The sequence below is a fragment of the Helianthus annuus genome, chromosome 3 (genome assembly GCF_002127325.2).
Source record: "Helianthus annuus cultivar XRQ/B chromosome 3, HanXRQr2.0-SUNRISE, whole genome shotgun sequence".
Taxonomy (NCBI): Eukaryota; Viridiplantae; Streptophyta; class Magnoliopsida; order Asterales; family Asteraceae; genus Helianthus; species Helianthus annuus.
Window position 1 is genome coordinate 170,743,288 of NC_035435.2, and position 16,765 is coordinate 170,760,052.

The following is a 16,765-nucleotide window of genomic DNA, read 5'->3' on the forward strand; positions in this document are numbered from 1 at the left end:
TATACGTGTGTGTGTGCCTTATGTGTTACTTGTGCATGTTTACTTATATGTTAAAGTGTGTGGTGAATCAATCAAATCAATCAAGACTCAAAGGTGAATCAAACTCAATGGAAATCGAACCCGAAATGGTTGTAAGGATGCTTGTATGTAGATATAGTAGTTGGAACTAAAAGTAATTTGATTAGGAATTCTATCATTCTCAAATCATCGTTCATCGAACTCGAAATATCGAAAATCGTCGCGAAACACTCTAAACCAGGCAAGCCGATCGAACAGGGCAACCTGATCGAACAGGCAAGCCGATCGAACAGGGCAACCTGATCGAACAGGCTAGCCGATCGAACAGGCTGTTCGATCGGGCAGCTGCTCGATCAGGGGTGCTGTTCGATCAGCTGACCCTTTCCTCTTTTGGAAGCCTATAAATAGGGCTGTCTTTGTCAACCTTTCCACTTTTGGAAAAGCTCTGACCGACCAGCCTCTTCTTCTCACTAAATCTCAGATTTCTCTCAAACCGGTAAGTATTTCGCTCTAATCCTTGTACGTTTTTGTTCATTAATCGATTCTTCATCTTTCTATCTTTCAAAATCTGAATTTCATCCATGAAATCACCAAGATCTAGGTGTTCTTGAGTGATGTCATCATGGTGTTCTTGGTGTTCATCAAGAACTTCATGTTCTTGACTTCATTCAACCATGAATAAGCTAGATCTAACCGATTTCCACATCAATAACTTAAAATCTTCCAAAGATCTTAACATTTCACGGTGGAAAAGGATTGGAAGATGGGTTTTCATCTATCTTTCAACTCTTTTACACTCAAAAAGGTGAAAACGAAGCTCGAACCGATTTATAAATCAATCTAAACAAACACATGGTTCAAGATTCGGGTTCTACCGAGAGATATACCGATTCCGGGTTAAATGTTAAACTTAGGTTCCAAACCGTCTCTGACCGAGTTTGGGTGATTCCTGCTCGAGTCAGTAGACTAAGTAGGGACTTCAGCTTTGTGATTCAACTCGTAGTCAAAATATCTCTAAAACATCAACAATTAACGGGTAGAAACAAGTGTTAAGTGATAGGTTAACCGAATCGAGAAGCTGGCCGAACGGCTAGGCTGTTCGATCGAACAGCCCAACCGAACGACTATGCCAGCCGATCGGCTAGGCTAACCGATCGACTAGCACTTAGACCCACCAACTCACAAAGTGTAGTATTGACGAGGTACTGTTCGATCGACTACGCCACTCGATTGTAATCATTACTGCTCGGATCATGAGATACTATACTTTAAAACACTTAGACTTTTTTAAACATTGGAATGTCATCCGATCGAGCATGCTAACCGATCGAGTGACATCTTGCCAAGTCTGCAATGCTAACCGATCGGTTGGGCTAACCGATCGAACAGCTGTTCGATCGGCCAACTTGAAAGGTAGTACAAACCATCATACACAAACACATCCTTCTCATCAAAGGAAGAAACAATCCACTTGAAGGAACCAGCCGATCGAGCCAGCCGGCCGATCGAATGGATGTTCGAACGGACTTTCAAACCAACCGAACAGCCCACTCGATCGAACTGCTGTCCGATCGAATGGCCTACTCGATCCAAGTACATTGTTTACTTTTTCCGCGTTACTCATCGTTGTGTTATCGAACTATTCAGGCTAACTTATTCTCAGTGCTCCCTTCAATCCACGATCAACCATTGTGAGTATACTCGATCCCTTTTTGCTTTCAGCACTTTGGGTGTTACATACGTAATCTATCAAATTCACAAACAACACAAACTATTTGAACGCTAACCTACTTGCATGTATTACTTGTCTAAATGATTGCTGTTTATTATGTTTACACGTGGAGTGCTATCTACCTGCTTTAGCAACGTAGTACTATAGTTTGGACTCAGCACCCGTTCACACGGGGGTTGCTAAGGACAATTACTTGCATGGATTACGGTGGTAATCATGTATTGCGAACTGTCTCGGACAGTCAACTCGAAGTCGTTGGTATCGATGGTCCCATGTTGATAATTTACATGCATCGTTTGCCCTTGTGTACGTGCTTGGTTATGCGTAAACTATTCGAACTCTATATGCTATATCAAACTTGTGTACTCACCTTTACATTATATGTATTGACTTTTATTTTAACGTATGTGACAGGTGTTTAAGCTACTAGCGTGCTAGGGAAGCGAGACAATAATAAACTTCTAGGAGCCTGTGACCTTAGGACAGTGTCCACGTGCCTGCTCCAGGGCCATAATTATCTGTAGATCTTGTACTGGCACCTGTAGTCAGTAAGATTTACGGATAGCCGTCTAGAAGTCTTAAAACAATATTCACTTTCGGTCTGTAATAATTAAGAATTTGAGTTGTCGGAACAGTTCCCATATTGTTTAGTTGATTTCTATGATAACTTGTTATTATTTGGGACACGGTATGGGACGTGTTATATAACTGAATTGTATGATAGTTGTTGTGGAAACTTCTGAACAATCTGTTTCGCTCAGTGCCGCGCCCGATGATTCCGCCATCGGTTGGGGTGTGACATTAGGATTTAATTTAATTCATTGATCTTAGGATTTTCGGGTTGAATATTGTGTTGAGAAATTGACCAAGTTGACTAATAACTGAAACCACTATATTAAAACTTGCATCCTCATCTTGTGACTCGAAAGACGATTAGGGTGAACTAGGTTATTAGCTAATTATTGGTGGGTAGATTGGGTGATCGATAGCTCGAGCTCGTTTATTGCATCGTAATTAAGGTTTCCTAGGATTTCAATTATCAAAGTTGGGTTTGCTTTGCGATTCTGGGATCTTCTCTTAACATAACTGTCTCTGAGGTCAAAAGGATTCTATTTTCGTAGGATTTGGTATCGATAGCTCGAGCCGGTTCGTTCTAGCACTTCACATTTAGTCTTGCTTCTTCATTTGGGACATCTCTAGCGGGGGTCAATTGAGGGAGTAGGATATTTAACCATTGTCACTGTCAGAGTAGCATTGCATGATTCTAGGGATTCGAAGCCTGGGTAGTTCTTTATCATTATTGTCTGCTTCCTGTCATTTCACCAATCTTGCTTGCTTGTTTTGTTCTCTTGTTTATTCTCTTTAGTAGAATTAGTGAGTTAAAACCTCAAAATCCAAACAAATTAAAACCAGTTAAGTATTAGTTGAGTCAGAGTCTAGTTTAGCGTCACTAGTGTCTCGTGGGTTCGATACTCGGACTTCATTAGGCTTTACTACGTACGATAAGTACACTTGCCTGTCAGTGGTCTAGCATTTAGAGAGTCTTAGTATATAAATTTAAAACTAGGGTGTCTATATTAGGTAGTAGTTTATATAGACCATAATTTGCACATCAAGGAGTCAACGGAACACCTTCTTTCAGGTTGCTCCATTCCTGTTGTGTTTGGCAGCAAGTGGCATCTTGGTGCAAAACTAGCTCGTTTGTGGCTTTTTCAATCAGAGACCTGTTGAGCATGGTAGAGTTTGAAGGTGGCAATGATAACAAGGAGGCCTTCCATGGTGTTATGATGGTGGAGTGCTGATCATCACACCCGACCTGTGACGAATTATCGATCGTGACATTATAATTGTCCATAGCTCATGACACATATTAAATCTTTAAAATTATTTATATCAAAACTAAAAGATGTCACATAATCCAAATAATCCGTACAACTTCAAACAAAGTCCAACGACATAAAAATATAAACAAATCTCGTTTAATCAATTATGGCACGTCCTATATGTCCTCATCCTTATCTTATCAAACTTGTTCACCTTTAGATCTACTCATTGTTTGTGTTAGCTTTGATCTGCGAAAAATACAACACGAGAAAGAGAACTTCGAGATAAGAGTGTGCCCTAAATATAATAATAATGAAAAACAACCGAACAGCCCACTCGATCGAACTGCTGTCCGATCGAATGGCCTACTCGATCCAAGTACATTGTTTACTTTTTCCGCGTTACTCATCGTTGTGTTATCGAACTATTCAGGCTAACTTATTCTCAGTGCTCCCTTCAATCCACGATCAACCATTGTGAGTATACTCGATCCCTTTTTGCTTTCAGCACTTTTGGGTGTTACATACGTAATCTATCAAATTCACAAACAACACAAACTATTTGAACGCTAACCTACTTGCATGTATTACTTGTCTAAATGATTGCTGTTTATTATGTTTACACGTGGAGTGCTATCTACCTGCTTTAGCAACGTAGTACTATAGTTTGGACTCAGCACCCGTTCACACGGGGGTTGCTAAGGACAATTACTTGCATGGATTACGGTGGTAATCATGTATTGCGAACTGTCTCGGACAGTCAACTCGAAGTCGTTGGTATCGATGGTCCCATGTTGATAATTTACATGCATCGTTTGCCCTTGTGTACGTGCTTGGTTATGCGTAAACTATTCGAACTCTATATGCTATATCAAACTTGTGTACTCAACTTTACATTATATGTATTGACTTTATTTTAACGTATGTGACAGGTGTTTAAGCTACTAGCGTGCTAGGGAAGCGAGACAATAATAAACTTCTAGGAGCCTGTGACCTTAGGACAGTGTCCACGTGCCTGCTCCAGGGCCATAATTATCTGTAGATCTTGTACTGGCACCTGTAGTCAGTAAGATTTACGGATAGCCGTCTAGAAGTCTTAAAACAATATTCACTTTCGGTCTGTAATAATTAAGAATTTGAGTTTCGGAACAGTTCCCATATTGTTTAGTTGATTTCTATGATAACTTGTTATTATTTGGGACACGGTATGGGACGTGTTATATAACTGAATTGTATGATAGTTGTTGTGGAAACTTCTGAACAATCTGTTTCGCTCAGTGCCGCGCCCCGATGATTCCGCCATCGTTGGGGTGTGACATTAGGATTTAATTTAATTCATTGATCTTAGGATTTTCGGGTTGAATATTGTGTTGAGAAATTGACCAAGTTGACTAATAACTGAAACCACTATATTAAAACTTGCATCCTCATCTTGTGACTCGAAAGACGATTAGGGTGAACTAGGTTATTAGCTAATTATTGGTGGGTAGATTGGGTGACGATAGCTCGGCTCGTTTATTGCATCGTAATTAAGGTTTCCTAGGATTTCAATTATCAAAGTTGGGTTTGCTTTGCGATTCTGGGATCTTCTCTTAACATAACTGTCTCTGAGGTCAAAAGGATTCTATTTTCGTAGGATTTGGTATCGATAGCTCGAGCCGGTTCGTTCTAGCACTTCACATTTAGTCTTGCTTCTTCATTTGGGACATCTCTAGCGGGGGGTCAATTGAGGGAGTAGGATATTTAACCATTGTCACTGTCAGAGTAGCATTGCATGATTCTAGGGATTCGAAGCCTGGGTAGTTCTTTATCATTATTGTCTGCTTCCTGTCATTTCACCAATCTTGCTTGCTTGTTTTGTTCTCTTGTTTATTCTCTTTAGTAGAATTAGTGAGTTAAAACCTCAAAATCCAAACAAATTAAAACCAGTTAAGTATTAGTTGAGTCAGAGTCTAGTTTAGCGTCGCTAGTGTCTCGTGGGTTCGATACTCGGACTTCATTAGGCTTTACTACGTACGATAAGTACACTTGCCTGTCAGTGGTCTAGCATTTAGAGAGTCTTAGTATATAAATTTAAAACTAGGGTGTCTATATTAGGTTAGTAGTTTATATAGACCATAATTTGCACATCAAGGAGTCAACGGAACACCTTCTTTCAGGTTGCTCCATTCCTGTTGTGTTTGGCAGCAAGTGGCATCTTGGTGCAAAACTAGCTCGTTTGTGGCTTTTTCAATCAGAGACCTGTTGAGCATGGTAGAGTTTGAAGGTGGCAATGATAACAAGGAGGCCTTCCATGGTGTTATGATGGTGGAGTGCTGATCATCACACCCGACCTGTGACGAATTATCGATCGTGACATTATAATTGTCCATAGCTCATGACACATATTAAATCTTTAAATATTATTTATATCAAAACTAAAAGATGTCACATAATCCAAATAATCCGTACAACTTCAAACAAAGTCCAACGACATAAAAATATAAACAAATCTCGTTTAATCAATTATGGCACGTCCTATATGTCCTCATCCTTATCTTATCAAACTTGTTCACCTTTAGATCTACTCATTGTTTGTGTTAGCTTTGATCTGCGAAAAACAACACGAGAAAGAGAACTTCGAGATAAGAGTGTGCCCTAAATATATATAATAATGAAAAACACCAACAACCAACATGTAAATAACTATATAAATTAATTCATATGTTTTGATGATTTTTGTATGAGAAATATATCTATCAATTATTTAATTTTATTATTCACAAGGTACGTCTTGTTTCACCATGGTTTCGTAAATCCCAAAAGACCTGGATGAGATCGGAGATCGTCACCTCTTAGAAGGTTAGGAGTTTTCTCGACTATATACCTTTGCAAATATTTTTTGTAAAAGTAACTTATCGATTATTATTAGTTCCATAATTTAATTAGTCTTTTTTATTACAAATAATTAAATCGAGATACATGAACATTATTATAAACATTTCATAACTAGTATATCTCTCTAAAAAAATCAGGTTAATATTTATAAACTTTTATTTTCATGATTTCCATATTTTTATATTATTTTTATAAATTATAACATAATTAAAACATGAAATAAATTCAAAAGATAACCAAAAATTCTGAAAAATTAGGAGATCTAATCTAATATGTTTATGAACAGTGAACAACTTCCAATTTCGCAAAACACGAAATTAAAATCAAAAACCTAGAAATTCAAGATTCAAGAACACTAAAATACAAGGAATTTAATTCGGATTTTGGATGCTTTCTATCACAAAAATTGATAGAGGGGTTTTGTAGATCTCAAAAACATTGAGTGAAATAGACACAAGAAATACCTCATTTGATAAGAATTGAACGAGATATAAAAAGATGAAGTTCCAAGCCCTAGGATGTGTTCTTCAATGAACTCATGAATCACAAAGAGTATTGAACGATTTAAGAGTTAGGGTTTGTGTTTTAGAAGTGGAGCGGTCGTTTAGGATTAATGGGAAGTGTTATAATAAACAAATTTTATGATATAGAAATTGGGCATCTTCTTGATTTTAATGGAGATTTGAATTAGATGCTAATTAGGAAGTTATAAGGTGTACTTGGACGTTTTAGATTGTGTATTAGGGTATAGACTTAATTGGGGTAAATTATAATACTAATAAGGTGGACAGCGTGCATCTTTTGGAAGGAATTGTTATTGTCGTTTGAATGAGGTTTTCAAACAATGGGCATTATTGTTTGGTTTTGTAAACAAAATGGTTTTATTATTATATGTGTTTTATATATATAATTAAATTAATTTAGCTGCTTAACTCATTTTTCTCGTATAACTCGAAAAAACGTTTTATAGAATTACGAAAATACTATTAAGACGAGCTTGTTTTTCTCTATCTTATGACCTAAGTTTCATAAAAAATCTAACTAGGGTCAAATTCTTATTATTACGTTGCGGTTCTGTACCGAATTTTCAAAACGGGTCCATTTTTGGCGGATGTTACAGTCTCCCCTACTTTTGAGAATTTCTTCACGAAATTATGAGGAAACCACTCGAGTAGGATGGTATGTAGGGTTTTTTTCATAGGTTTAAGTGATATACGTAGTAATAGCACAAGGAACACTAATCTCAAGAACAGATTATTCCTAAGGAACGTTAGGTAATAAGTGTTAAACACGAGTCTTAAAGATATGGAAGGTATGCTCAACTAAATGAAAGTCGGGTTTAGATCTTGATTGATGCGGTAGCGTTCTTGGTAAGGGTTGAATACCCTGCTAGAGGAATTGCTTTTTGATGCCATAGATGTAGGGGTGAAGTGTGTTAATGATAGTGCGTGAGATAGCCTTTCATAAGTGATACGAGTATTACATCATGGAGCCAAAAAATGGCATATCGAAGATGGATTGTGGCATAAGAGAAAATCCCTGTCCCAAAGATGACTTGTAACTCGAGGGAGTTGGCAAATTGAGTCGTATGACATACTCAATGATGCCTAAACTGCGATTTGTGTCACAACTTAGGATTTTGAAAAGAAATCTCCTCATGAAACGCCACATTGATAGAATTAAATACGTAATGTCACAAAACTTGAAACGCCAAACATATAACCACACAAAATCTTTCATGATTAGTTTAACATTGCTTTTGATAATTTGTCAGAAACACTTATATATAGGAAGTACCATCGGCGTATCCACCATGTCTCTACCAAACTCTCATCCACATCGTTATTTGAATCATGACTAACTAACGATATAAACAATACTTACACAGAACTTCTCATGACCAGTCTAACGAGGCTTTTAATAGTTTGACAAGGACACTTATATATAGGAAGTACCAGCGGCGTATCCACCATGTCCTTATCAATTTTTCATTGGCTTTGTTATAGAGTCATGATTGATTCTGTGTGACGACTCGACACAAACTTACTACTAAATAAGCATAATCAAATCCATAACAACCAATGTGTAACAAAATAACGATGACGTCACGTCCTTAACTTTTATAAGTTAAGTCGTGACACGACCCTGTCCCTTGCTGTTCAAGTCATGAAATTGTATGAAATGAGATGTAAATTGTGAAACAATGAACTAATAGTGGTGGCCTTGTTTCTTGCGGGTCAAGCCGTGAACTAGTGGTAATGCGAAACTACAATAATATAAAACATCAAAAATGTGAAACATCAATAATAGTGCAAAAAGACAGCGACACGAATTAATAATGGTTGAAATTTGTGGTAGCATCACATGTCAGGGCATGAGATGTTTATGATGATAACATCGGAAGTGTGACAACAACACAAGTTAACAATGGTATAAAATAAAATTTAACAAAGTATGGATTGATGCTAATGCAACATCAAGAAATGTCAATACTATGGAAGGACCAAACATTAGGTCGAATGACGAGTGCAACGAAATTGCAGCAATGACCTTAACATCTACAAGTTATGGAAACGAATCAAACAACCATAGAAGGTCATAAGATAAATTATTGAGTAAGTTTAATGTTGTCGAAATGACAGTTTGGAGGTTCATCTCAGGTGATGAAAAGGTAGAAGGATAAATTCCAGTTTTACTAAGAGCTTTTATTTGTTTTCAAAAAGTGTTGTATTAACCCTAACGTTGCTAAACATATTCACGTTTATTGCATTTTGTATACTTGATTCTACATTTCACTAAGTGTGAACTATTAGTAAAAAAAATCCATTAAGTTTAACGTCTTCGTGTGCCCTTGACTCGAATTTGGCGAGCTCTGGTCACATGTTACGAAAATAATTAGGGTTGTAATACTCGGTGTGTTTAGGACCACTATGTTTTTATGTGTTAAGTGTGTTTTTAATCATGTTTTTGTGTTTATTATTGATTAACAAGTAGAAGGTCATATTGATGTGTACAATATTTTTTTATTTTGAACCCTTCGTATACGTGAAGCTCTCGCTTCACGCTTGAAGCTTCGCTTAAAGCTTGGAACCAAAACGCTTCGGAATGACTCACACTTTTTTAACATTTTATTTGGTCATGAAATATAATGAAACCAAATACATTAGCAACTGAAATGGATCCCTTTGACCTGTAATCAAATTACTGATTTGAATGCCAACTACTATATCAAATACCACATCCATTTAACTGAAAACCCACCTTCACACCCCATCATAGCCAATCATCTCTGACCTCCTTTATTTGCACATGTTCCAAAATGGTTTGAAGCTGATTCCATTCCACCATTTCAGGCGCCAATTGAGGAGTGTGTTTGCACCTGACCCCCCCTGCACCCACTCATCAGTCCAGAACAGCAGAACTGCATCTTATCGCCTTTACCCACGTCACAAACCAAGCACTCGTTCAAATCTAGATAGTATCCAAATAACAGGAAGGCTACAATATTTATACAAAGATGTTAAAAACGTGTCACAAAAAAACTTAAAAACCATACAAGCAAGAAAAATCATATCTACTCAGACAATTATGGTGTTTTGTTTTCCAGTGGCGTTTAGATAATGATGAGACTTTTTTGTTTTATTTTCATTGCACATTGTTTTAAGCTTTTTTTTGATATATTATAATAGTACTTGTTCAAAGTAATTTTATTATAGTTTGGTAGTTTTTGGGGCGTTTTATGGCATGATGGCGTTTTACAAGCATTTGCTCGCTTGGCGTTTTATTATATTTTTATTATAGTATTAATGTACTTTGATGTTTCTTGTCTGAAATTACATAACAAACAACAAATAAAGAAAATCAAAAAAAAAAAAACAAATAGAAGCAATTTATGATCTAAATCTTCAGTGTCATCGGTCTCTTTCTTCTTTTGAAACTACAAGAACTGTCACAAATAAATGACGTTTTGGGTTTGGCGTGGTTTTTTTTTTCATGTGTTGAAGTGTCTTTGTGGATGTTGAAGTGTCTTTGGCGTGGTTTTTTTTTCATGGTTTTTTTTTCATGTGTTGAAGTGACTTCAGTGTCATAGATCAACCCCGTGTGGGTGGATGCTATCTGCCCGTCATCTTCATTATAATCATCGAGGCCAAAGTAGCATTTACACTGGGATAGGTCTCTTCTAATCATCCAAACCTTCTTCAAGAACAAAGAAGACAAAATGACATATGGGTGTCATCAGTCCCTCTTTCTTGAATTTTGTCCATCTCATGCAGCAAAATCTTACTACACTCACCTAACAAATCATTCAGCGAAACTTCATGCAGAACATTACTGAGTATCAAAGAAAAGATGTTTGCCATCGTTGTATTTTTTGGCGTTTTACATTGAGTCGTATTTTTTAGGAACCAGTGTTTTTTTTTTGTGTTTTTTATGTGATAAACGGAAGGTGGTGAGATGTTTCTATTTATAGGATTTTTTGGCGCGTAGTTTAGGCGGGATATTATTTTATTTAAAATATAATTAACATTTATCTGGATGTAAGGCTTGGCGTTATATATTATGGCGTTTCACATTTTGTGGCGTTTTTGTAGCCTGGGAGCTTAAATAAAAACACAGAAAAAAGTACGCAGTGATAAAATTGGCGTTTTGTATTTATTTGGCGTTTTATATTTCAACGGCGTTTTATGTGAGAAATGATGTTTTACCTTTTTTACCCTTAACGAAGCGTGTCCACGTAATAAAATTGATGTTATTTATGAAGTCCATAGATTGTTTTTATCGGACGATCGATAACCGTTCTCACACTTTTCACCGTTTTCTCTAAATCCTGACCCTACAAACAATGTTATTTGATCCCAATGTTTGTTTGGTTGTGTTTAACATTTTTCAAGTTTTGACTTTTGTTCAATTTCAAACTCTACATCGCTTTCTGGAGAATTATACGCAAACTGGTGCGTAAGCGTACTCAGTTTAATGCAACAAATACTCCGAACATCAACATATACTTAACATACCTTAAATAACCTTTACATAACTTAGAAATAAGTTTTGAAGGCTTTGGTATAGCAAAAACAAGTTAATTCGCTTACAGGGACTAAATTTGACAAACTGCGAAAGTATGCAATTTGAACTGTAACGAACATTCCGGAACATGCCCATAAGTTAAATATACCATAAATATCATTTAAATAGCTTAGAAATAGACTTTGAGGGGTTTGGTATGCTAAAATAAACTTTTGGATCATTCAGGGACTAAAAGTGTCAAAAAGTGCACAAGTTTGCAATTTCGCGCATAACTTACGTTCTGAATACATCCGGACATCCAAAAATTTATGTAAGCATCCTTACATTATGCCTTGATGTTTGGCATGAGAAAAATCCATTCGTTGCGTCATTTGGATCGTCTTTCGCACTTATGCGCATTCCGTCGTAATTAAGCGAACATCGCGATCGTACGGCCAAACGAACCGACACCTGACATATTTTTGAGCATGTTTCATGTCCACAATGTTTAGGCATCATTTTAGGGCCTTAAAGTTGGCTTTACGGGCCTTAGAAGTGTCGGAAATGGCTTAAATACACAACAGGGACCTAAACTGTAAATTCTGAAACTTGGTTTCTGATCAGGACCCTCAGGCGGGGCGCATAAAGGTAAGGGCAACCCTTACGCGGGCCGCGTCAGACATACAGATCAGATAAGATCAATTAGTCAGCAAATTTCAGCTGATTAAACCACAACCACATGATTTCACTTGCCCTTTCAGCTCACTAAGGGTCATTTTCAGTAACCACAACTTTTCGACAAGTGTACGCACGAGATTCGATCACGTTTTTCAAGAAACGATCCTAACGGTTCGGGAAATACTATAAATACCCCACCCCCATTCTTGTTAAAACCCACAAAAATCTGATCTAAGCTCTAAGTTGGAACCTTTGTTTCATACCTGAGCTATTTTGATCTAGATTAGCATTCGGGGACCCTTCGTAAGTGTTCTTTCGTTCTTTTATTCGCTTTTCGAGTCCGAAAGTCAACGTTTTGTTGACTTTCTGCATTGACCAGCCTATGGTCAACACGAAGTTCATTGGAACTTCATAACGTGAGCGTGATCACGATGGTTATAGTCCATGGCGACTATACCTACTGATTACCACGTTATCTAGGCTCAGTGACGAGTCGTAGTTTCGGCCAAAATGCGCATTCTTGCGTATTTTGTAACCAAACTACTTGTGAGCATCAAAGCCGTTTGTTTTGATGCCAAACCTGTTTTCTAAACTTAATTAAGCATGTCCTAACATGCTTAGCTCGTCACTCTTAGTATAGTGCTTATATAGGGTCGTAAGGTAAGCGATCTAAACCATCGCTTATACTTTCGAACCTGACCCATTTGGTCGATCATTAGGATCCGACCAAACACATTAGGTGACCATAGCGGTAACCTTCCGAGGTTATACCTTGTGGTCACAATGTTAGGCGTTCCAAACGCGTTCTACGCGGACGACACGTTAAGGTAGCATAAGCTACCTAAACGGGTCGTAATGGGCCGTAAGCACTTAGGTTAGGTTTCATTTTAGTATGTAGGCTTTGTTAAACCATACTACACGAGTCTCCATACTCGCTTGGTTTACGAACCCGCATACTATCCAATCTTCCGATTTAGGTCCGGTATATTAACATAGCTACCTATTAGGTGCCGTTTGATATTCCGTGATCTCTAGCATTGTTTGGTTATTATACAAAGAACTTCAAAGCAATCTCAGGTGAGTACATTGAACCCCCTTTTACTGTTTTCCAAACTGTTTTGGGGTGAAACACATGTGCCTACTTGTTACTTTCATGCTTTCCTGTTTTCACATCATATACTTGCTATGTTCGTTAGTACATTATAGTACATGATTTCATTACATTTCATGCTATGTATGCCCATTGTGTGCGTACTTAGTACATTGCTTTACATTACATTTCATGCTATGTATACCCATTGTGTGCGTACTTAGTACATTGCTTTACATGACATTTCATGCTATGTATGTCCATTGTGTGCGTACTTAGTACATTGCTTTACATTACATTTCATGCTATGTATGCCCATTGTGTGCGTACCTAGTACATTGTTTCACATTACATTTCATGCTATTTATGCCCATTATGTGCATACTTAGTACAATTGATTACATCACATGCCTTCATTTTGGTATGACATTTGGTTTGTTTAACATGGAACAATACATTCATTAACATTGATCACGCCATTCGTTAGTAGGTAGTGGTACCATAGGAATTGACAACTCCCGTTCCGGACATCCTAGGTTTGTTTGGATGAAAGGAATGACCGAATTCGATATACATAACTTAGATAAACCATTAATTTGTTTAAGGGTTTATCGCCACAGTCTCAAGGCTTGGATGTATGCATTTTCACAATACCGCATAAATGTTAATATCAGTAGAGCATGCATTGTTCCACAAAACATAACGTTGATTTAAACCATGTTTTACTTCAACACCTTGTTTTGTGCATTTTACATATGGTTTAGTTGATACATCTCACTTACCATACAAGATATATTTTGGGTACACATTACATGATCTACATTAAACATAAACATTTTGACATTGATATACATACATGGCGGTTTACATTGAACATAGACATTTCGACATGGTTTACATTGAACATAGACATTTCGACATGGTCTCCACAATAACACTTGACAATTGATTTATACATGAACAATTTACATGGTGGTTGGTTTGGGTAAATGGTTGGAGTAACGTGGCGTATGTAATATGATACAAACATGGTGGATACGCCGCTGGTACTTCCTATATATAAATGGTTGTATAATATTACATATCGTAGCATTATCTAAGTCATTTCAGTTTAGACACATTACATTTTACACAAATAACATACTCTTCACAAGACATTATTTTTGCAAACAACTTATCTTATTCAACTCATTTTACTTGGTTACTCGTTTAACCTTACACTTATCTATACATATCATCTAATATTATCGTTTTTCAAATGGTTTACAAAGCAAGACAAATTACAAGGTTCATGACTGACTGTTATTAAACATTTCTTTAAACTCAAGTCATGAATCCCATTTTCACAAAACCTATGTATCTCTCAGGCATTTTTATGCTGACGTACCTACTTTCACATGTGTTTTCGGGAGCTATTCCATAGGATGATGATCATGACACTAGGGTGGACCTGTGCCTTAGAGAATAAAAACAAAATGAAGACAGACTAGTTTAATTATGTTCTGAACTCTTTGTTTTCCTGTTTAAGACAATGTATTACGCTTGTTTAATAAATAAAATGTAACTTTGATTTCCATGGTTATGAAACAATTAATTCTGTCCCAACACTCCCCGGCGTTTCCGCCGCGGTTGCATGTTATACGCGGCCGGGGTGTGACAATATATATCTAGAGTGAACACTAGTGTATTTGTAAACTGAGTGAACAAATCCTGGTCATTGATTTACATCATCAAATTGAAAAATACACCGGTGTATTTTTGTCAACAAGTGTATTTTCATCAACAAATCCTGGTCATTGATTTACACTTGTGTTTACACTTATGTTTGATAATCAAAGGCTAGGATTTGTTCACTAGTGTTCACAATCAATGGGGTTGTTCACAAACTTATAAGAAATTAAGTGTAAATTTTGAAGGTTTAAACAAAATTTGGTAATAAGTTGATTTTATAACATCATTTAAAGATCATTATATAAAAACAAAAAGTAAATGTATTTATTTAATTTCTACCAGTTGTGTTGCACACCATCTAACTCTGGGGCAATTAGTAAGTATTTTTTTAGCCATTAACTCAAACACTTGCCCACCTTTGGTTTAACCATCCTGTGATTTTGGTTTAACCATCCTGTGATTCTGGAAAAATTAAACATTTATTTGCAATGCTACCCATAGAGATATTAAAGTTTCATACTCCTGTAACAAATGTAAAATGTCATCTTTCAAACATTGTTGAAGTAGGTTAAACATTTTTCTTTATCTTTCATAAAACGGTCGATTACTTGTGGGAATCTGAGAGATTTTGACCTTTTCACTGTATTCATTTCTCGGAACCCTGTATTCATCTTCTATTTCCATCCATGCTTCCAACTGATTTGCTTAAACATACGTCTCGAACCGATTGACCCATTCTGGATAATCTTCCACAAAGCAACTTCAGAGGTTTGTTTGTAATACCCATCATGTTCTCTAGGTTCAGGTTTTAAACAAGAGGTGTTGAACTCCCTGCTGCAAAAGCATTAATGTCTCCTAAATCCATGATGAACACTTTAACAATGAGTTAACTGCCATTTTCGTCCCTGTGGTTTGGTCACATTGGCCATTTCAGTCCATTTTTCAAAAATACGCCATTTTCGTCCCCCACGTTCTGGAAAGGTGTCATTTTAGTCCAAAAATCATAACCCAGTTAAGTCAGTTAGTAAATAAGGACTGATTGTGTAAATTTGTAACATAAAGGACCATTTAAGTAAATATTAAACACCACCACCACCAGCCCTGCCACCACCACCACTCTGCTGCCACACCACCACCACAGCCCTGCCACCACCACCACTCCGCTGCCACCACCACCACCACCGCCACCACAGCCCTGCACCACCACCACAGCCCTGCCACCACCGCCACCACAGCCGGTTCATCATCATATTAGACGAGAGAGGGAGAAAGTCGGAGAGAGAGAGAGAGAGATAACGAGGCGGGAGAGAGAACCGGCGACGGTGGGGCTACCTTCCCCATATGATGACGATGATGACGTTGATGGTGGTGGTTCCGGCGGCGGCAGTGGTGACCATGCTACTGTTCATCGTCTTCCCCAAAATGGTCAACAGAAGTCAAACGGCCTAATCTCGATCAATACCGGATAATATTCAAATTAAACTTGCAGAAACATTGTACAAGTATAAACATACCGATTGGGTGATTAAAACCGATACAGTATCGCGTGCAACGGCGTGGCGACAGTCTCCGGCGACGGGTATTCCGGCGAGACTTGCAGACGATGAACATAGGGTATTTTCGAAGGGGTCAAGGATTTTGAAGGGTGTGAGAGTTTCGTATGGGTTCAGGGACTCTAAATAACACAACAATTTGACACTTAATCGACAAACTTCTGTGGATTAATTCCACTTTGAATTTTTTATAAAAACTCCGATTTCACGTGGTGTCGGGCATGCTTATTGAACAATTACAAAACGTGGGGAGTTGATTACGATCTGTGAGAGTGGTGGTGGCAGCGGAGTGGTGGTGGTGGCAGGGCTGTGGTGGCGA